Below are 24,791 nucleotides of genomic sequence, written 5' to 3' on the forward strand. Positions count from 1 at the left end.
TCTTGAATCCCAGCTTTGGGAGAAAAGTGTATGTGCAAATCAGTGGTTCCCAAACTTTTTTTGACCAGGCACCACTTTGACCAAGGACCATTCTCCAACATTAGTACCAAAAGAGTTACGAAACAGTTTTTGATCAACTTTAGTTTCTGTTTGGTTATTTAAATTGCTGATTTATAAAACTGCATTGGATAGACCTCATCAACTCTAGTTTCTGATATAGAACATATGCCATCCAGTAGTTGCTATAAGCTTGCCGACAGAAAACCATATTTAATAATATAGTTGTGGTCTATCCATATCCAATGCAATTTTCTGAATCAGCACCCCAAATAACCACAAGGACAGGCCTAAAAATAAAGACACCAAGAATTATTTTTGCTTCAGCTGTGTTATTATCCATGGATTTTGTTAACACTCATGTAAAAAAAAAAAGAAGAGGAGGGGGCTGAGGTTGAAAAAATACAAAAAGCGGAGCGCAAGACCCAAAAAACCTAATAATAATAACAACTTTGGGGAATAAACGGGGTCTTACAAAGGGCTGCTTTCCCATTACAACTGATGTGTGGCAATGGGAGCTAATAATAACAATACCAACAACACCAACATCATCATCATCAACAACAACAACAACTTTGCAGGGCTAAACAGTTCTCCCTGCATGTCTTGCGGACCTTATTTTAGGCCCACCAGTGGGCTGTGGTCTACAGATTGAAAACCAATGGTGTAAATAAACAAATATACAACTCCTAGTTACAAACAGGGATGAGAGAAGAGAAAGTGAGAGGAAATTTACCGCTTGAAAGGGAAATTTATTCCTGTAAGAGTTATTATGGGAAAAAGGTGTCTTTATCACCTTGTTTCCACTAGAACTCAGGATTTTCATAATCCAGTAGTCACAATGACAGAAAGTGAGATGAAATCTTCTGAACAGGGGCTCAGACAGCAAAAGAAACTCAACAGGAGCATTAATACTTCCCTATGTTATCCTAAACAAAAAATAAATTGGCTGGAGTTACATTTTAAAATGTACCTGTTACAACTTACATACAAATTCAACTTACGAACAAAACTACAGAACCTATCTTGTTTGTACCCCAGGGACTGCCAGTACATGCCTATAACCAAGCTGATAACATTGGCATACGGCATGAGAATAATAATAATTTTAATACTATTTTAAGTAGCTTTATTTTGTCTTTTAAAACAGGATAAATTGGTTAGCACAGTGCAAATAAACTCTGTATCACCGGTGGCATTAACTGAAAGCTTTTGTAGCTTAGTCTACTTCATCAAAAGCAAGTAGACCTAGTTTAGCAAACCATATGCTTTATTGTTGTTGTGTGCCTTCAGGTCCTTTCCAGTTTATGGCAATCCTAAAGCAACCCTATCATGGGGTTTGCTTGACAATATTTGTATCGGGTGTGCTGGTGGAGGAAAGGGTGGCCTTGCTTTCCTCTGGGGTTAGGACAGTATGACTTGTCCAAGGTCAGCCAATGGTTTTTCTATGGCTTGAGCAGGGATTCAGTCCCTGGTCTCCAGAGTCATAGTCCAATGTTCAAACCACTACACCACTTTGGCTACAAACTTCTATTCTTCTCAATTAGATCCAAAGATGCTATAGAATACTTTTGTATCTTTTTATGTCAATGCATACAGCTAGGTATTTGAATGTTGTTTAATATGATGATAAGCTTTTAATTTTTTTAACTGTGTACATTTTTAATATTACACTGATTTTAGTCTATGCTGCCCTAAGATTTTTAGTTGTAAAAATTTATTTAAATAAATAAAACATCTAGCACAATGAGTTGGGAATGGTTATCACATTATTCTGCTTCCATTACTGAGAAGAGCCTCCAGGAAGCAAAAAGTGACCCATGACAATCTTGTAATAACTTCCAATTCACCATAATCAAACTAGGATTCCCCTACGATGATAAGATACAGTAGCCTCTGCAATGTTGTATAATGTTTGGCAGCAACACATGTGAATATTATGCTTTGAGGAGTGTGGCTATTAACTATTCATGAGATAAACATGAATAGTAAGGTTGCCTGGGACCTTGGGCTATGCTGAGATTATGATAATGTTGGCTGCAACATATTCTCTGTTTTTCCTGTATGAGCTTAGTATGACATGTAACCTATCCCAAAACTCACCACCCAAATGTGGCTATGATTTATTTAGCTCAGATCAAAGACATGCAGCTGTAAAGAATCTAATTAAATTTTGATAAGACAGCAGGCAGGCTGCATCTATTATTTAATTTTTGAGGTTGTGATCTTATTCAGAATTTGTTTTCAGAATTCTCTTACATGGTTGGCCCTCCTTTTCCCTCTGTATCATGCTTCCATTTGAATCATGTTTTTGTAGAAAGAACTGGAATGCTAGCTCTTTACAACAGATATTCTGCCTGAACGAATCATGATTTTTAGATTTCCTTCCTTCCTTCCTTCCTTCCTTCCTTCCTTCCTTCCTTCTGTTTGAAAATTACTGTGAAAGAAAAAGAGAGAACGAGAGAGAGGGACAGGTAGTCAGATGGAGACATATAGTGTGACGTTGGTATCTGTTGGGGTTTGGTTTCATGATCCCCTGTAGATACCAAAATCCATGGATTCTCAAGTTCCAGCATATACAATGGCATATTAAAATGAGACCCCTGATATAAAATGAAATTTTTATTTTTTATTTTTTATGTTTTGGGAGGCAGGGCAGGAATATTTTCAAATCGAGGATGTTTGAATCTATGAATGCAGAATCCATTAATATGGAAGGCCGACTGTTCCTGTATCCAGCTTTGGTTTGTGAGCTGTTCCTTTTCCCAGAAGTCTACAGTTCCTGACATTTATATATTTATCAAAAATGTGTATCTTATATCTTGTAAACCTTAAAAATTAACCAAAAGGTTCATCTAGCTTAATATTGTCTCTCCAAATGTTTTGGAAGAAAATCCCAAAGGCAGTGTATGCGAATAAAAGCCCTCCATGATTACTTACTAGAATTCAGAACAATCCTGCCCTGATCTTGAAATTTTATTTTAGGACTTTAAAATATCACTTTTTGTGCTGCATCTCCTGGAGTCCCCTGTCCATCATGGGAAGTGCTTTTGGAATTTGTAGTAAATACAAGTTAACTTTTGCAGGCTCTGGTTAGCTACCATTTTGGATGTTGAGAAAATGAATGATTTTTGTCGCCCTACAAATAGTATACTTACAATATGTTGACATAAAGCACACAGAAAGCCTTATCTCACCTATTTGTTTAGGAAGTGCGTTCATTATGCAAGGAACGTGTTAAGCCTTATCAAGAATATGGGGTAACATCCTAATTAACAATTATCTGTTGGTTTAGGATAATTAAGGGAATGTTTTACTTGCTGCAATTCTAGTAATTAGGGATCTATTCAAGTATTTGCCATGCATTCCTCAAATCGGTTACTTTATTACTAATAGGAAATCTAGTAAGATATAGGGGATGTAGCTTTTTAAAGGCCAATGCCAATTTGCAATTTTGGCATTGAACAACAACTTAAATAGGCACATCCATCAGCATTTAATAAAGAGCAGCCAATTAATTGGCCAGAAAATGTGTTGATTCTGATTAAGAGCTCATTCACACAAACCAAGTTGCACTGAATGGTGAATTGCTTTTCTCCTTCCTTCTCTTTCTCTCCTACCTCCTAGAGACACAATGATATATGTCAACCACCCTCAGCCCAAATTAGAATTAGGTCACACATTGCCATCACCATCATTAAATGCTTCAAAACATCAATAAACATAGAGAACTACAAACATGATCTCTCTTTTTCAAAAGTTCTAAATTGGCTGGCAAGCCTGCTCTCATATTACCGTGATGTCACTTGACATTTTTTGTTTGGGAGTACAGCAAGGTAAATCCCCGCCTCACCAAAACAAAAGCATGGAATGGAAGGGTTTCTCTTCCCTTTCTCCCCAGATACACACTTGTCTTCTTCTTATACCAGCAAGAGAGACAAACCTCTTCACATGGTCCAAAATTTGGCAGTGGAGACAGGTTTTTTGCCTTTTCACTTTGGAGCCTGACAGGTCCCATCATATTCAATAAAATTACAGTAGAGTCTCACTAATCCAAGCTAAACGGGCCGGCAGAAGCTTGGATAAGTGAATATCTTGGATAATAAGGAGGGATCAAGGAAAAGCCTATTAGACATCAAATTAAGTTATGATTTTACAAATTAAGCACCAAAACATCATGTTATACAACAAATTTGACAGAAAAAGTAGTTGAATACTCAGTAATGTTGTGTTGTAATTACTGTATTTACGAATTTAGTACCAAAATATCATGATATATTGAAAACATTGACTACAAAAATGGCTTGGATAATCCAGAAGCTTGGATAAGCGAGGCTTGGAAAAGTGAGACTCTACTGTACTTCCATAGTGGCTTTATGGCAGAAACCATGTTCATGAGAAGAGGAGTAAATTCATCCTTCAAGAGAAAAATATTGTTTTTACTGTGAATGTAACAGTCCTTTGTTTGATTGTTTAGCAACGCCTTTTGTATCTATATTCCTATTGATGTATTGAACTAAATTTAGGTTTAATGACATCTGAAACAATTTCTGTATTACTGTAATAGTGGATACGTCTTTAAAGCCAGGACAGTGTGGGGCTTGCAGTGACAAGTTGCTATGCTTGGAGAGCACTGCCAGAATAGCTGCAATCTGCAGTGATTTGTGGCAATTCCAGCGGCAATTCCAAAACTTAAATATTGTCCTTGTGATCTCCAGGGGAAATTATTTTAATGGTTCCAGGAACCTGATCCCCCTACCCAGGTGTTATCACAGGGATAATGCTCCTATTCTATTCAGTCCCGGGGCATTCTCCTCTATCCCACCTGAATTCCTATTGAGCACCTGAACAGAGAGGAAGTGATAGAATCCGTTGTGTTCATGAATGAACAGTAGTAATACTGGTATTCCATCACTTTTATCCTACCTCAGGCTGGATCTACACTGTCATATAATCCAGTATCAAGGTTTTCTTCCTTTGTGCCAAAGGAATTTGTTTTTATCTTAGGCATCATTTGAATGCCCCAGGTAAAAACGTGGGAGGGTGCGCATTTTCCTCCCTGTGTGTATGTGCCCTGAGGCTGAATCTACACTGCCATACACTGCTCAGGTCCTACAAACTCAGGATCACCACAATTTTGCTAATTTGGCCAAAATCTTCTTTGCTGTTGTCACAACAGAAATAATTGGTGTTACTAACAGAATCATTGCAGCACATATGAATTCAAGAAGGACCACTCTTTTTCATTTTTTTTCTTGGTCTAAAAGATGCCAGATTAAATACAAGACTGTTGTAATTAAAACTCCAATATACAGCTAGGTCTGTTTAGTGAGTTTTTTTTTTTACAAGCATGTGATAACCAATATTTGTACATAAAACATAATGCAATTCAGACAATTAAATGAAATTGGACATATAGAAACCCAATTACAACCATAAATGTGTAAAAAGAAGAAAACACTTAGAAGCAGAAAATGAGTATTAAGGTAACAACCTCCTTTCTGTTTATATCTTCATCAAGTATAAATTTGTAGCTGCTCAAAAGTAAGGCAGTTTGTTTTATGTGAACATTCTTGTAAAGCATTTACTGTATAGTTGCATGTAGACTGAAAGAAATCAATAAGTGTGTTGGAATAAGAAAGACATTTGTAAAGTTTTAGTAATCACAGATTTCTTCTAAGATGGCACAGAGTGCAATATTACAGGGCTGGATAATGGATCCAGAGTATACAGTAGACGAGACAGAAAGATTGGAATGGTCCAAGCAAAAACCTGATGATACACCGCAAGACCCACAGGTGACATAAAACAGTTTTGAATAATCCCACTTCTGGAAACAGAACTAGCAAGAAGCATTGAACACACTTGATCACTTCTGTTTTTGAGTACTGTAATAGTTCAGCCTAAAGCACTGAGACTGGAGAGCCCTCATAAAACTATTCACTGTGATTAGCAGGTGTAACTCTCCTTATCTGGACACTTATATGAGAAATGCATTAACATTTGCAGATGCATTGACGGAATCCTTGCATGAGGAGACATACAACTGGCACACAGCTTCATCTCTGTAGCTATGCCTCCTACTGCTGCCTTCTCAAAACCCATCTTGGAAGCGATGTAGTTCTGTTCCCAGCAATGCAATTTCTTTTGTGTTGGAGAAGGGGATCCAGCTTTTTATTTGTAGATGTGCATATTGCTACAGTCCTCAGAGGTTCTTATAAACATGATTCCTGCAGTATGTCCTGCTACAGGAAAATAGCTGGATGCATTACTGCAGAGTCCTCAGTGACATGGAAAGACCATTTGAGAGGGAGACTCCATTGGTCACAAGGTGATTTTGTGAAAGCCTTTTGCCCATTGTGCAGTCAATAAAGAACAACAAAAAACTAGTGATAGTGTAAGTTGAACTTATGCTATTGTCTCTTTCTAACAGGATGCTAGCCACTATAAAAATGCAGCATATAGCTGTTCATTTAAATCTAAATTGTTAACTTGCTTGACAGCTCAGATATAGGAATATTCAGATTCAGATTCAGTCCACTTTGGAGGAGTACTGCTTGGATTTAGACATCTCCCAAATCTGTTCAAGTTAGTCTAATTTTATTCAGGATTCATCTAAACCATAAACACTTCCACATATCTAACCTTGAGAAATGGCTTGTGCATGTGCATGCCTTTAAGCTATCTGTTGGCTTATGAGATCCCATGGATTTCATAGTGTTTTCTTGGGAAAGGAATACTCAGAGGTACTCTGACATTTCCTTCCTCTGAAATATAGTGTATAGGCTGCAAGTAATTCAGTTGCTTTATAGCATTATGATGAAATTATTTTTATAAATCTATCTACAGTCCTATAATCTATGCATGTAAAAACCCATTAGAATACTGCAGATATTTAACATGACTGAAAGTTAGTGCCTATTCTTACAAAAAAAAATTAGTGTCAGGAGTGACTTGAGAAACTGCAAGTCGCTTCTGGTGTGAGAGAATTGGCCATCTGCAAGGACGTTGCCCAGGGGATGCCTGCATGCTTTGATGTTTTTACCATTCTTGGCTTCTCTCATATCCCCACATGGAGCTGGAGCTGATAGAGGGAGCTCATCCGCACTCTCCCCAGGTTGGATTAGAACCAGCAACCTTCAGGTCAGCAACCCAACCTTCAAGTCATCAGTCCTGCTGGCACAAGGGTTTAACCCTCTGCACCATCATGGCTTCCACTTGGTTAAGCAGTGATGCTCATTATAGTAGTTCATTCTCACACATGCTGGGACTACACATAAAGGAGTGATTACTGCCAGTTCTGCCTCCTAAAACATAACTAGAATGCTATTGGTGATATCTGCTAGTTTTATGTTGTTGTTTTTTTTCATGTCAGGAGCAACCGGAGTTTCTTCTGGAGTGAGAGAATTGGCCATCTGCAAGGACGTTGCCCGGATGTTTTTGATGTTTTTACCATCCTTGTGGGAGGCTTCTCTCATGTCCCCGCATGGAGCTGGAGCTGATAGAGGAAGCTCATTCGCGCTCTCCCTGGGTGGGATTCGAACCTAGCAGCTTTCAGGTCAGCAACCCAACCTTCAAGTCACGAGGCATATCCCCTAGGCCACCGGAGGCTCCAGTGTAAACTACCATTTTGTTCGCATACATACTTTTGGGGGTCATTGGAGAAGAATTTATCCAGATCCTTCTTGTGATCCTCTTTTCTTTTCCTTATCCTTTGCATACTGATTTTCCAGACTACCATGACTGCTCAGAGTAGCCAGTGCCTGCATCATTGCTAAAGTTAGTCAGTCAACTTGACTTCTCAACAGGATGGGATTGGATGTTCATCAAACTGTAATAACAGACATGCAGTTTTTCAAAGGACAACATTTTATGAACTGGTGTATCTTAGTTCAGTTGCTAAGATTGCTATTCATTGTTTTTCACTTGAAAAGAACATTAATTTAATTGCCACATTTTAATTTGATGTATCTGGTAATTTATATGAGCATCATTTTTCAGATAAATATTCATCTCTGAGCACAATCATACCAATTCAGATCAGAGACAGCTGAAAATGGATAGGCCTGTTTGGCTCCACAATTGAATGGCCTGGTCTGAAGTGACTGATGAACTGAGAATGATCCAAAGGTAAGAGCCAACTTCGTTCCCTCCCTGAAAAAACAAAAGTAGATCTGAAAAAAAAAAGATGCCTTTGGGGTGATATGAAAGTGGAAGTAGGGAATTATGCTTTGTTCATGTGCTCACTGATAGTTCTTATTTCCAATCTGAGGCATGACTCTCATTAATATTCTTAGGTCACCGTGCTGTGTTTTTCTATCCAGTGCCTTCCTTACTATCATCCATTGAAGCCACTTCTGACCATTGCAACAGACTTCATATAGGGTCTCAAGCACAGTATCGCAAATGTAAGAAAAACTATCCTAGTTGAAAGGGGTCTTAGTTTTCTCTTTGGGTCTTCTACTTTTTCTTTTTGTGCTTGTACTGTGTGTATGTTTTATGTAATGTGACATAAACCACACAATGCTATCAGCACTGTTTTCCATTTCCACTGGAAGCTTTGTTTCCTGCTTTTCGTTCAGCCCAGACTGCCACAGAAGCTGGGGACTTGATTGACAGTATTCTGGTTGTAAGGGAATATATTTCCTTTGGCCATATGGTAGATGAGAATGTCTATCAGGTGGGATTCTGACTCTTGACAACCAAGTTTGAAGCATATTCAGAGGCTCCTGTCCCTTGCATTATCACACCATGAACAGGATCCAGCCAAAGATAATCTGTGTTCTGTTGCATTGATTCCAGTGATTCTATTTCTCTGCGGAATTAAAATGGAACCAAACTGTGTTTAATTTTGGTTGAATTGTGCTCAATATTTTTAGCGACTGCAATTGTAGAGAAATTTAATGTAGTGAAATTAGATACAAAATGCATAGTTTTGATTACTAGAACACTGTTTTTAATGTGCACATCACACACACAAATGTAAAACTTAATCAAAGGGGGGAGGGAACGAGAATATGAAAGGGAAAGAAATTCAGAATCATTTGGGAGACATAACAGTTAATTGAATTTCAAATGCTGCAACTGTGTTCTCTGTAATGGTTCAATTTTCATTTTACAGATTAATATGGCTCATTCCATTATCCTAAACATACATGGTTAGCTTTTAGAATACAGTGCATTAGTTTAGCTGGGTAGTGATGGTGGTTGGTAGGTTTCTGGATACATATTTTTTTTTCAGTGGTTTACTCTGTAGCTTCCCTTTTCTTCCATATAGTTCTCAAAGCTACGGACTTGGTAAGGCATTCTCACTTAACATAGCCACAGGAGAGGCCTCCAGTTATATAGGGAAATCTAGCGTTTAATGATTTCTGTTTTCCATCACTAGCTCCAGGGGGTAATTAGGAAGTAAGATCCTTCCTCTCTGCCCAAAACACAGTATTATTGAGTCCAGGTTTCAGCAAGGCATCCAAGGCGTCACTTTGCTTCTTAAAATCACTGTTTTTCGACTGGCAAAACTGAAACAATCCCCAGGACTTTCTGTTGCTGTTTTGTTTTGTTTATAAGATTACTTTCTTCTTGGTCCCAAGGAAAAAAATGATTTTATGTTCAGGGTTGTGCAAATATTTTAAGATACCTAGGAAGAGAGCTTTTAAAGAGACATAACTGCATTACAAAGAAAGCACAATTGAAGAGCAGGGCAGAGGAGGAAGAATGAGAAAGTCTATCTGAGTTTTCCCTGTTATGATGATTCTGAACTAGAACTGACAATTGTTGAAAGAAAGAAAAAACAGTTTTGTTAAGCAGGTAAAGATTTTGAGTCCTGGATCAGATTTTCTATAGAAAGGGCCTGCCAAATTTTTGTCTCACCTAGCCAAACAGCTCACCAGGCAAGGCATATATGGCAGCTGTTCGTGGATCTAGTAACACCCTATTACAGATATAAATATAAATATACAATGATGCTATCTAGAGAAACAGAAAATAGGAAAAATGCAAAAAAGAAAGAGCAACCATAAATATAGAAAGAAGAGGGAGGAAAAGAATCCATGAAACATAAAAGTGATGTCAAATCTTCTTTTCATTAAACTGGAGGCTTGATCGGTATCAGGAAGACAAATCACTGGTTGGAAATATCCTTCAATTGGATGATCCCACCACTGCAGCTCTCTATCTCATGGATCCCCATAAGGTAGATGTCAATTGGCCATCTCCATATGTGGAATTCAGGGACTAACACTTCTGTTTTTCATGCCTGATAGGGATAGCAACAGCTGTGAAACTGCTAAGCAGCTGGTGAGCAACTAATGAAATCTTATGTGATGCCACCGGTAAATTGGTTCACAATGAAAAATAACTGGATGCCATCATCTTTCTCTTTCCTGTAAGTGAAGGAAGAAGTTGTAATAGACATTTCTCCTCTGGACTAACAAAACAAGCTTATTGTCTCTTCTGTGTACAGCTCATTAAGTACATGGAGATGACTATCATATAATCCATTAGTTTTCATCAGACTGACCATTCTAATCCTCTGATGTCCCACCTACACTGCCATATAATAGAGTTTCAGAAGGCAGATTAACTACATTGAACAGGATTATATGGCAGTGTAGACTCATATAATCTAGTTCAATGTAGTTTAGTCTGCATTATATGAGTCTCTACACTGACCATTATAGTGCAGTTCAAACTGGATTTTATGGCAGTGTAGATGGGATGTCCGTCATTCTTCATAGGGCTTGATTTGCAGATTTTAACAACTTGCTTACTCTCTTCTGGACACATTCCAACTTGTGTGATGACACAAAATTGTTCAGTTAAGGCCTGATCTTAACTGATTTTTAAAAATTTGACATAGGTGAAGTAATCTAGAATTACATGTTCCTGTTTTTTAACCCATAACACTCTTGAACCTTAGTTAGTTTGTTTACTCAGGGCACATCTATGGTTACCATATAGTTTGGTGTGAAAGTGGTAGAGGAGGAAATGGTTTTGGTGTGTAGATGGATAGATGGCAAGATCTGGAACTGGTTTAGGCCAAGATGGTGCATTGCAGAAGCTGGCCTTGAATTTCCAAGATCCACAGGACCACTAGCTTCAAGGACATAGAGGAATCAAGTTTTTTTTTCCCCACCTTACCCCACTACGATGAGCATGTGCAGATTTGCAGAACTCATGTTCCTTACCGGCTTCACCATGCAATGTGGTTTCCACTTAGGCACACTGATGTGCACTAAGTGCTCTAATTTGCTGTATTTTCTGACTTTGATTATCCCCGTTTAAAGCCTCCTTCTTTCGCCGCCCGGGGAGGGGAGGAGGGATCCCCTCCTCCCGTCCCCGGGCGGCGAAGCCTCCTTCTTTCGCCACCCGGGGAGGGGAGGAGGGATCCCCTCCTCCCGTCCCCGGGCGGCGAAGCCTCCTTCTTTCGCCGCCCGGGAAGGGGAGGAGGGATCCCCTCCTCCCGTCCCCGGGCGGCGAAGCCTCCCTCTTTCCTGGCCGCGCCTGCCACGCTGCGTGGGAGGTGGGGCCAGGGCGAATAGCATGGGAGGTGGGGCCAACCCTGGCCCCGCCTCCCACCCAGCGTGCCCTGGCCCCGCCTCCCACGCAGCGTGGGAGGCGGGGCCAGGGCACACTGGGTGGGAGGCGGGGCCAGGGCGCAGGAGGCGGGGCCGGCGGGGGGCGCTTTTCAGCACCCCCGCTTAATATTTAAATTTATCTCCGACCCGCCCTGCAGGTATCATCCATTGTATATTTGCATTTCTGATTTTCCACATCCTGACTGAATGCAAAATATTACATTTATCCCTGTTGAATTGACTCTGTGTGTTTTGGCTAAGTTCTATGATCTGTTGTTGTCATCCTGATTCATGATTTTGTCTTTTGAGATATTAATTACCCTCTCATAGTTTGATGCCCACTGCAAATTTGAAAAGCATCCCTTTATACCTTCATCCAATTAACATATAAAGCTGTTGAATAATATTAGTCCATAGACAAAAACACTGCAGCACTCCCACTTCTCTCCAGGATGATGAAGAATAATTGGCAAGTGCTCTTTGAGTTTAGTCCATCAGCCAGCTAAAAAGCCAATTAATAGTAGCATCCTTGCATCCACATTTTCTCAGCTTGTCCACAAAAATATGCCAGGGGTCCTTGTTAAAAGCCCTGCTGAAAGCAAGATACACTTTATTAGCAGCATTTCTAAGTGCTCACAGAACAACAGATCCATTCAAGAACCTTTCCTGGCTTCAACATCAATAAGGCATTCCAAATCTGTTTTATTTTTGTTATCACATTTTTATTTCTCTAATCTCACAGAGAGGCACTCAAACAGAAAGTCTGATCATACAAGTTCCTCATTATCTTCATCTTGATCATATTAAACATTTAAGATGCTAAATGTGTTTTTATTTAATTACTACTCGGCATTTATAGAATGCATCCAGTGTGAACTCTAAGATCAGCTGGGGAGGCCCTTCTCTTGCTCCCACCTCCGTCACAAGCATGGTTGGTGGGGATGAGAGAGAAGACCTTTTCAGTGGTGGCATTGTGGCTCTGGAACTCTCTCCCCAGGGAGATTAGATTAGCCCCCACCCTGTCCACTTTCCATAAAGACTTGAAAACTTGGCTGTTCCAACGTCCTTTTGAATAACGGCTTAGTTTGTGATCATGGCTGTCCAGCCCTAATTTAATGCTTTTTCCAGCACTTTATTCCTAGCCTCAGCTCTATTGCTCTGAGTTTTTGCACAAGCCTTGCCCTTTCCTCTCATATCTGCCCACTTTTTCCAGCACTGGTTGTGATGCTGATTGCTGTATTTTATGATGTTTTACTTTCCAGCTTTTAACTATTTTAATTATATTGTTTTATATGTTATATGTTTTCAGTTATGTAACTTTGAATTTCTTGTGTATGCTAGGCTTGGTCCCCATGTTAGCCACCCCGAGTCCCTTCTGGGAGATGGTGGTGGGTTATAAGAATAAAGTTGTTGTTGTTGTTGTTGTTGTTGTTGTTGTTGTTGTTGTTGTTGTTGTTCCATTCATAGTTGGAAAGACTACAGCATTTTTACAAGCCTTGTGTGATGCTGTGCTAATACTGAAAAAGAAGTATTGTTACAAACAGATGAACTATTAAACCAATTGTCAAAGCATGTTGATGATAACAACATAAATTATATAGAATATGAACAGCACATTTGTACCATTTTGAATGTTGGAATCTCATGATTCAGTCACTATCAAAGGGTTTAAAAATTACTTTAAAGTAAGTTACTTAGATCTGTTGTTCCCAATCACTGAAACAGTTACTTACCATTACTGTTACACATTTTGACAAAGGTAACTTTACATTTACATTTCTTAGGTTTTTTGGGGTTTTATTTTTTTGGGGTGGGGAGATGCTAGAAGCTGTGGCACAACAAGAACACTCTTTCCCAGTCTACCTCACTGTCACCTCAACACCAATGGCAGACTGTGAGGCAACAACATGAGTCAACACTTGAGCCATGTGATAATCCTTTTCCTCACATTTAATGAAGTTATGCCCTTGCTAGAACAGTAACTACAAGTTACTTTTACAACATAAAAGGTATGAAGCTATCTTTCCATTATTAATAATTGTAAAATAATTATACCTTCATTATTGGAGGGAGTAAGGAATTCCAAGAAACTAGCTATTTGTAACTAATGACTTCCAAACTTTGACAATTACTGTTGTTGGAACATGGATTGCAAAGAGGAAAAGGATGATGAAGGTTTTCAAATCCCCAAGTGGAGTCTCTAGAGGGCAGATCACCTTCAGGGTCAAGAGGAAGACATGTAGATACAGTAGAGTCTCACTTATCCAACATAAATGGGCCGGCAGAACATTGGATAAGCGAATATGTTGGATAATAAGGAGGCATTAAGGAAAAGCCTATTAAACATCAAATTAGGTTGTGATTTTACAAATGAAGCACCAATTAGACAACAATTTTGGCAGAAAAAGTAGTTCAATACGCAGTAATGCTATGTAGTAATTACTGTATTTATGAATTTAGCACCAAAATATCACGATATATTGAAAACATATGCGTTGGATAATCCAGAACGTTGGATAAGCGAGTGTTGGATAAGTGAGATTCTACTGTACCTATGACCTCTAAGATGATCATTCAGGACAACATAATTATGATAGAAAAGATTTTTCTAACAGCACCAAATACCATCCTTTTCTAATTTTCCCTCAAATTGTTTCCAGAATTGCCAACCACATTTAATGTTATGTATTTTTCTTATTCTTGACAATTTTGTTGTGCGAGAAAGGGTATGTAAAGGGTCGAGTTGTGAATTGGCTATTAAGATGCTATGAAACAGCCTAGTTTCTTCAAGGGGAAATGTTCAATCTACCTCCAGTTGTTGTCTCCCTCCTCAATGTGTCAGTGTTGTTTGGTTTAGTTTTTGCATTTTCTTTGCAGCAAGCATGAAATGCTCCAATGAGCCTGACATCTAATGCTACTGACCTTATTAATTATTTTTGACTTCTTATATACTCTAAATTCTACAGGGAGCTGTTGAAGATCAAGCACATCAGCATCAAGGGTATTGGGCTTCCCTGAAAACATATTCATGCATGCCATGTGCATGCAGGCACATAGCAATATGGAGTATGTCACTCAAGGAGGTCACATCTAAGAAAGAGAAAGAGAGCTGGATTGTGAGCAGAGGATTAATAAAACATGCTGTGAATGTCAACGTTTTTCGTTATAAAGTTGCAGGAAGTATTTTATACGTAGATCTGGAATATGCAAAAATGTACACTTGATGTCCATCACATACCGCCAAGACAAACAATACTCAGGTATTAGTAAATGCCAATAGCATTAAATTCTGACTGAGACATTTTTAAAGACACAGTCCCCAGCCACAGGAACATTTCCTAGATTAGGACTGAAAGTATCCTGAGTTTCAGATACAGTTGGTATGGACCATGGCTAGGTTAGGTTCATGATCCACAGTCTTCTTGGGTAGGGATGTAAAGCGTCATTAGTATCATTCTGTTATGAAAAATAAAAAAAGCTTTTTCTTCAGGTCATGTAATGGACACATAGAGTATGTTTTGCATATTTCACATGTTTTCAATGTTCTATGTAAAAACTAAAAGTTTTTGCAAATTTTTATTCAACTAAAATTTTGTAGACAACATTTTGCACAAAAATATGGGTCTTTGATTGCTAACTAGAGAGAATAAAATATCCCATGATCGGGATCTGTCCTCCTAGGGACTGAACATACAGGGGTGTAGCTATTATCTGGGGGAGGGTGGAAAATAAACAAAGTGTTCTCTCAAATAGGAATTCTGTCCCCCATTAAATTTTTCTTGCATTGCAGAGAAGTAGACAGAAATCATACCTGCTGTATTTAAATTCCCTTAGTAACTTTGTCTGCACTTTTTCTTTGAGTGCCTAAATTCTAAATTCCCAGCTTAGATTTTAAAAGTCAGAAATGCTAGCAATTTGGGAACTAAAGGTAGATTTCATTTAGAGACACAATTCGTATTTGAGAAGGTGATATTGTCATCTCCCAGTATCTATGCCCAAAGGAACATATCCCTTTATTTACACCTAAAAATAAGTAAAGGGCAAGAAATATTGCTTTATGTACTACAAAATATTGTACTATAAATTTTTCTTACTCAATGAAGCTAAACAACTGCACCTTCTCATTTTATAGGGCATGCTTTAAACAAGAGATTGAGACCCATTTTTGGTATTCAGGGGTCCTAGTCATGAGGTTTCAACAACCCAATGTTAATATAATCAATGTTTCATGAAAGTATCTAAAAGTAGAGTCAGCAAGAAAAACAGTGGTCAAATTAACAACCAGACAACTGCAACCTAAGTCACTGCTTCTTAAACTATAGGTCCGGACCCAGCACCCCTTAGCTCAGTGTTGGAGATCACAAAAACTTTGGTAATAGTAAAAGGTTTCTGAATGCCACCCATTTACATGAATCTGTTAGCAACAATGTGCAGTGTTTATAGTGTACTCTGAAGAAAATACTTCAGCTGTGCTTCACAAAAAGGAAAATGAGCCTATTTAGCAAGCCTTGAAAATGCTGATTTATTTGTAGCAAATGTTTGATTTATATCTATTTTAAATGCTGTATACATGAGGTCATGTAAACATTTATTGAGTAGAAAGGGGCCATGAGTGAAAAAAATTTAAGAAGTTCTGGTCTAATTGATAAGGTGACCAGGCCAAAGTCACTTGCAAATTGTTCACAACGAGGCAAGAAAACCAGAAAATGACCAAGAACCCATCTACACTGACCTCTTAGATCAGTGTAGAGATGTATCAGGCCCATGATGACCAAATGCCACATGGGGCTGGTCTGGAATAATTCAGAGCAAAGTCACGTAAACACAGCCTTACTTCCTGTTAGCCAATGTTGAGGGAAAGTCTGAATTCTTCCACAGAATTTGTATGGTCACCTAACTTAGGGTCTGTGCCAACAGTTGGACCAAAACTCAACTGAACCCACTGCCATCCCATGGGTCCTAGGTTTGGGCACAGGATCGTAGTCCGCTTCCCTCCATTCTCAATGTAGTGGTGGTCTCCAGCCAGATAGCAGAGGGAGACAGTTCGCAATGGTGAACAGATAGGACTAATATCACAGCCAAAGACTACCATTAAATGGAGGGCAAAGAGTGACAGTTATGGTGGTAGGGATTCCCTCCTGCCTCTAGTGACTGGAGGAGTTCCTGTGTGGACCATACCAAGATGTGGAGATACTGGATCAGCTCTGAATTATGTGTTAAATGTAGATCTACCCAAGATCCAAGCAGCTCTTCTAGCCTGTATCTAAGCTGTCTTGAGTCCCACCTAGGGCTTGGATGCAGGGACATTAACATAATATCTCTTCAAAGAAAAACCCTCTGATCAATGAACCTTCCTATTCCCAAGGAATTGTCTCTTTAAATGAATACTTTATTTGGTTTGCTCAAGCCATGCTTCTGCAGAAGTCCACATGCTTCTCTATAGATCCAGGATCCAAGTTCCCCTCTAATATTGCCACAGTAAAGCAATGTATTTGACATTTAGACTTTATATTCTGTCTTGTTGGACTGCAACTACCATTAGACATCATCATTGGTTCTGATCATTGGGTATAAGAGGTTGAGTGCAGCAACATTTGAAAGGCCACTATTTCCTTGTTCCTAAATGAGGCTGGGCTTCAAGTACGTACCTGAATGCTTTGTTTATGTATGTGACAACATTCTGGCACTGTCCAAATATGTCTTATAAAGAAGTCCAAATTTTAGGATGTGAAATTCAGAAGTAACTGAATTTAGGTTGACTATGTGGCATTCAGCCCTATGTTCCTGCTGAGTCATGATGTGTGAGGTGTTTGGCTTTAGGGATTAAACTGGTCAAAACAGTAGATCTGGATGTGTCAAAAGACACTGTCATTTCTCTAACATGAACTATGTGAGAATTTAATTAATCCTACCTGCATGAACAAAGAGGATAACATTCCACTGTGTACTTTAATGACAGTCTCATTAATTCAGAGTTGTTCATCCCTTATTAAAATAGTGTGAAACTCATTTAATGATATATATCTTTTGTCAATTAATCTACAAGTTAAACCAGTTAAGGCCTGCAACCCCAATGAGCAATAAAATGTTATTACTTTTAATTTGTCTGAATACAATATTTCCATAACTACTCTTAGATGTTGTCATTGCACCTGGAAGAAGGAAGTTAGACACATGATTAGATGCATGAAGGTTACAACTATGTTTAATTTATCAAAACAAGATCTCCAATGAGAATATTGCAGCTATGTTGAAATTAGATGAGTCAGGGAAACTTCTCCCTTGTTAATTGGGCAACTTTGCTGATGCCAGCAAAGGCATCCCATGATGGCTAGGATCCTGGTGACAAGATTGGCAGGAAAGGTAAAGGTGACAATCCAGCCAAACCAAATCAGTTTCAGTTCAACTGGATTGTGTACACTCACTGCTGTGGGTCAGGGTGCAATGTCTGAACACTTCTCCAGCCTCCAAGACTAGTCTGGAGCATTTCTGGACTGAACTGGCCCTAGTGTCAATGACCCCATAGAAGTTTCTGACCATTTCCTCTCTACTAGAGGGTCCTGGAATAGTGGAAAGGTACTCAGTGTGTGGTGCCTGCTTACTTTCATTTTGTGTTTTCCTGTAGGGGGAACCAATATACTTCCAGTTTGTTCCCCAATCTGACCAAACTTCCCTGATGAATTTACAATTATTTTTGATGGATCAATTGGAAGAAATCCCTTTATTTAGTATGAATTGGCATAGAGATGAAGTATTTCTAAAGCATGTATTTTCTACTAGATGTTTCCAAGACTCACCCATTTTCAATTCTAGTCCCTAGTGGATCATCTGGTGGGAATTGTGCAAATCCTTTTTCATTCCTGTACTGCCATTACTGGTAGAATGTAAAGAATAAACTGGAAAATAATGTTCCAAAAATCACATTCTAGGAAGTGTATTCCTCATTTTGTAAAATGCTACGTGCCGGCCTGCTGTGCAAATTTGAGGAAAATGCAGTCACCAGCAGCGGCATTAAATTAGTTGAACTGTAACTCTTACAACTAATTATATGTTGCTCTTTAGTCACCTCATTGCTGAAGAGAAAAAATGACAGTTCAAATGCACAAGAAGAGATATTATACAAAGCCAGTCTCCTTCTAGAGCCTCAATGAATTAACTGGGGTAAAGCTAAGTAAAGATTAATCCCTCTGTTATGTGCTTGTGTACATTTTAATGAGACCTAGAGTCAGTGTGGCATTATACCAGGCCATTGAGCTAATGCTGCCAAACTGTCGCTTTTTCTTCTTTTCTATTTTTTTTCCTTTTTTTAAAAAAAAGAAGAAGAAGATAAACTTGGCTTTTCTGTGTAGAGTTGGAAATAACTGTTGAGTGATTAACTGAAAAATTGGCCTATTATATGTGTTAAAAATCTTTTCTTTCTATAATGGTCTGACCTGTCTCTGCAATACATTAAACTATTTCAGGAAGAGTCAGGATGACTTCAGGTGTCAATAAAAACATGTTTCTCAGGACAGGGAAATGCTGCAACATTTAGGTCTAGTTCAACTTATATTGATTGAGATTCAATTTATATCTGTTGTCTTCTTACCTTCCAAGTCCTTTCGTGTGGAAGTGTCTATTGATAAGACTATGGTTTAACTGAAACACAAGAAATGGAGGAAGCTACAGATATGAAAGAGATAATTGTACAGTGCCATCCATATATGCAGATTCTACATCCATATATTCAACCATGCACAGCTTGAAAAGATTAAACCTGTAACCAAACCCGGGCAGATACCAAGGGCTCTACAATAAATGAACTTACACATCTTTAAGCCACTTTGTTACTAGGGTGAAGAAACAATCCTCCATCCCATCCTAGACAATTTCATTATTTTATTCTTATCTTTTAAGACCCCACCCCCTCCTGAACCAGTTACTTGTTGAGAAAATTCAATGAGGATTGTAAGGGAGCATGCAGAAAACATATTTAGAATGACACTTCCTTCCTAAAATTTTAGGGAGGCATATGCAATTCTGAATTTCTAAAATTATTCTGCAATCATTGTTGTAGGGTGTAATCTCAAATGTATAATTTTGTAAGAAATATTCAAAGGTTGGTCCAAGGGGAACTAGGCTGGCTGTCTTCCTGTTGTCCTACTGCTGGAAGGCAAACAAAGTTTTAATTTATGTAACTTTTTAGCAATTGACTGGGTGCTATGGTAGGGGGTTGTAATATATGGGTAGTGTACTCATTTATTGATGTGATTTTGAAATATATTTGATTCAGTTGGGTTTGAATAATACTACAAACTATCTAATTTGTGTTTTAATGTTTTAATATCTGTTTTTATTTGAATCTTTAATCATGTGAATGTCTGAAATCCATGGACACAATTCTGTATTAGTATTGTCTCCCATCCAGACCCCACTTCCCAATTCTCATTTTCTGGCCATCGGCTGCTACAATCAACAGAGATCTGTTCCCCTGTCACTCAGGAAGCAGCTGAATGACATTCCAACTCTTTCCCATGAGTGATCTTCAGTAGACATGTGTGCAAAATTCGTTCCTACAATTTCAACCATTGCTTTTGTGTCTTCCGTTTCTTTGGAAGCATAAAATTGGAAGCCCACTCTCCACATGAAAATTTGCTTGACATGAAAGCCTGCTTTCATGTTTATCCAAACTTGCCTCCTTGCCTTGGAAAGAATGTGTGTGTGTGTGTGGCGGGGTGTAGTGAACCTTACCTATTAGGCCAGGAATGAAGCCTTGGTTACAGTGAGTGAGGCAGGCATCCATTTTGTTGAGGAATGCCAGGCAGCCATCTTGAGTGTGGTTAGAAAGGGTAAGGAACTTAGAGAGAGACTCCTAGGATTGGCCAACCAGAGCAGATGGGAGGAGCCAAGTCTTAGAGTGCAGAGAAAAAAAAAGAGCTCCAGGGGAGTTCTGTTTTGAGAGTTTGAAGAGAGCAGTTTGGTTTTGGAGTTTGGAGTGTGTGTGTGAGAGAGAACTAAAAGCTGTGGAAAATGACAGGCTAGGTCAGGCAGTTTGGATCTCTAGGGGGAAGATAGCTCAAGGGATTGACTCTCACTACTGGGCTGGTTAATAGAAGGACTCTAGGTTAGAGTTAATTAACAACCCAGAGGAACTCGCAAGTAGAACGAAGGTTTTTGTGACCAATAGATAGATTGGTTGGTTGGAACTTTTTGAAACTAAGTGAAGTAACCTGAGACATACAACTAAGATAACCTGAAGAACGTCTGTAACCGATTACGCTTATGAACCTCTCTGAAGTAATAATTTGCTTGTTTTTAAGAAATATTTTTTTATTCTGTTTTCAACTTTCAAGAGCCTCTGCAGTGTATATTTTCCATCAAGAAGCCTTAATAAAGTTCCAGCAATACAACAATAAAATACCACAGAAAAGCTTCACAGTGAACATCAGTTTGGGAGTCAGGGGTAGAAACAGTGTGGGCAGGGAATGGGAGAAATTTGCCTCAGACACATTTAACAACAAAAATCCTAAAGACATTTTAGGTTGGTGGCAGCTACCATTTTAAAAGAAAATCTAAAATCGAACGGTATACCCTCGCCTATCACATACATGTGCTGGCGTGTGCGTGAGTGTGAGTAGAGTGGAGAGTGGGTACATTATAAATGGTGTCAGCTCCTTTCGTTATATTGGTGGTAGAGGTGGGATTATAAATGATTCCCCCCTGCCTGAAGGAGTAGCCTCTTAGCCTCTCCAGTCTCTCCCTGCCCAGTCGTTTAGTTATACGGGGCATGCAGGTAGGCAGGCCCAGAGTTCAGCTGCAGGCATGTTCCAGGCCTGCTACATGCCCTGGCACACACGCACTCTCAGAAAGTGTGCTGGGGCATATGTGGTGAGGTGTGCAGGCACACACGCACTCTCAGAGAATATGGCAGGGCGTTGTGGTGGGGCATGCATTCAGGCAGGCCCAGAAAGCATGTGTGCTTGACAGTGCTTGCAGCCAAGCACCTCTTACTCTGGGGTAGAAAGAGCAGGTGCCAGGTAAGAAAAACCTATGCCAGGAAGAGGAGCCAGTGGCTGGAAAGCACCCCTCATCTCACAACGGTCTGATTTTCAGGCCCAGAACCAAAAGAACCAAAAACAACCCTCCCAATTTTGGGAGGCTTACAAAAAACAGATCGGGACCCCCAATGAAAGCTGGAATACAAAATAGGACAAGGTTTCCCCCGAATGCACATCCCTAATCTTGAGTATGATAGTGAGAAACAGAGCTACATTTTGAATTTCAATAGGACATACATTCCATTTATTATACCATGTTAAATTTGGTCTCTAGAACGAACCTTAGTATTTCATTTGCATTTTTCAGTTTTGGAGTTTCATGGAATGGGCTTTCATATCACGAATCATTCCAAATGGGCTTATCATGGAACTGTATTTTATATTATTTTCTAAGTACTCCAAATCCTAAGATTGTATTGGATGGAACTATAACAGTTACAGTGGTATCAAACTGCTACAATAGTGCTATGTAGATGCACCCAAAAGTGTCCTATGACACTATCCATCAGATGATGATATCTTGCACAAATCTATATTTTTTTAAAAATAATAAATCAATAACAACAACAAAAACTATTTATTGTCTTTCTTTGTGGATCGAGATGGGGTACCACATGGTTAAAATACTCAGATAAAACATAATATCATTAAAATACATAGTACCAAGATTAAAGCACTATACTAATGGAATGTAAATTTAAAATGCATAGTTTAAAATTGACTGGGTAGGCCTGCCAGAAGAGACAGGTCTTTAATTGCGTCTTAAATGTTATCTCTTCTAGTTCTTAAAAGACATTGTCGTCCTCCCATCTTCAAGGCTGCATTGCAGAGTTAGGTGGGTGCAAATAAATGTAGTGCTGGAGGCTCTCTGATAAAGAATTTAGTGCTGCAAATTTCCTACATTTAATGTAACTGAAGTTGTGGGACTGTTAGGGTTTCCCCCTAATATTCTGTGAATTTTACAACTGCTCCTCTGACTCGTATGCAGCCTTTCGAGTGTGTGTTTATTTCCCTGGAGGTAAAAATAGTATTATTATTCTTATGAATATGTATGGCACAGACATCATTTCATCTGCAAAGAGTAGCTGAACTGTAGTGTCTCAGATTAGTTTAGACTCATAATTCCCTCCCCAACCTCATCACCTTCTGTTAACCAAAAGCATGAATACATGATAGGCAGGAGGAATGATCCCATATACGTCGGGAAAGCCATGGGAATGAACTAATTCTCCCGTCACTCAAGTAGTTACAAAACAAGACAGGCATAGATTGAAGGTGAATGTTAATGATGAAGGAGGCAGCCAGATGGCTCAGTGTTTCTTCAGGTAGTTCATTGCACTTTATTATTCAGGGAAAATTGTCTTTGATGAATGGATACAGTGTTGAACAGTTATTCAGGCAACATGTGGTCACCTTTAATTATGGTCAAATAGGATATCTTTTGTCTGGTTTCTGACACATTACTAAACAAGTCCAAGACAATGGTGGCTGGAGGTGACAGTATGAACATATGTGTGCAGTGCACCTAGGACTACTGATGTACATATGAGATAAGGAAAAATCAACACTATATAGCAGTTATTTTCTTTCTGGCATCTCAGAAGGAGTGATGTGAAATTTGATCTTGATGACAGTTGAACTAAGCTCCATTTGGAAGGTGTTTGCTTAAGACAGTAGGATAATTAATGTCTTATTATTTTCTTACTACACTCTTACGACCTTCCCTCCCTCCGTCATTGACTCACTCAGAAATGGTGGAAAGGATTTTATGAAAGCCATTAGAATCCAGTGGCCAAAAAAAACCTGAGATGTGAAATATGATGTCCCTGGTGCAGCTGTTGCTGTCTTTCAATGGACATAACAATTCATTAGACTGACTGACAGACAGTCCATCTTTCATCCGTGATGGAATTTGATGTGTGTTTGTGTGTTATGAATGAGGTTTCTACCAGGGATGCCAATTTCCATTTCTTTTGCATTCACTTTCACTCCTAATATCTCACATTCTGCATGTGGATCAAAATAAATATGTAAATATTCATAAATGCATAGAATCATAGAGTTGGAAGAGATCACAAGGGCCATCCAGACCAACTCTATTCTATAGGATTACACAATCAAGGCCATCACGACAGAGCCTATTCAGACTCTATTTAAAAATTTCCAGAGAAGGAGACTCTACCTCAGAAGTAAGCTCTTAATCTCTGCTGTGGTTTTTCTTAACCCAGGATAAAGCTGGAGACTAGAGTACAAGGCGCACATTGATTAAAACTTACTAATTTGGATGCATCATTTGGATGCCCCAGACCAGACTGGATTATGTGACAGTATAGATGCAGTGTTGCTTGCCTAAGAAAACCCTGTTAAATTCACTATAAATTGAAAGGTAACCTACAGACACACATATACAAAGTTGTTAAGTGCCTGTACAAAGTAAATATCATGGTTATCATTGTGATTTATTTTTAATCTCCCTCTCTCCCTCTCCCTCTCCCTCTCCCTCTCCCTCTCCCTCTCCCTCCCTCCTCTCTCTCTCTCTCTCTCTCTCTCTCTCTCTCTCTCTCTCTCTCTCTCTCTCTCTCTCTCTCTTTGTAATGATAAAAATGTGGGATTAAAAGAAAAAAATATTTTGAAGGAAGGAGAAGAAATTGTAAGGGCCCATGACCTCATTCTTCTCCCCTGGAAGAGGACTCCCTCTCCCATCACTGTTAATTTCCAGTAGTGTTGCCTTGTTGCCACAGTAAAACTAGCTCTGATAGTGTTATGATGGGAGAACTTTGTAAAGTTCACTTTATGCCAATAAAATTGATTATTTTAAAAACAATGGGTAATCTTTCAAGGTGATTTTTGATTTAATATTGAATATAAATTGTTAATACTGACCTTGTTGACATATTTTGTAATGATTTTTCTGACAAACATTTTGTTACAAATAAATGGCTGAGTGTGTACACTTCCCCTTTCAAGCTTGAACACTTAAAAGTTCAGGAGGAACTATACAAGTGGAATTATACTCTACTTCATACAATGTCAGATCTCAGCTGGTATTGGATTATTATTTGTAGATGAGATGGTATTTTATACCATTTCTTCAGCATGTTTTCATAAGAATCTTATACAT

Source organism: Anolis carolinensis, chromosome 2, assembly GCF_035594765.1.
Source record: "Anolis carolinensis isolate JA03-04 chromosome 2, rAnoCar3.1.pri, whole genome shotgun sequence".
Classification (NCBI taxonomy): domain Eukaryota; kingdom Metazoa; phylum Chordata; class Lepidosauria; order Squamata; family Dactyloidae; genus Anolis; species Anolis carolinensis.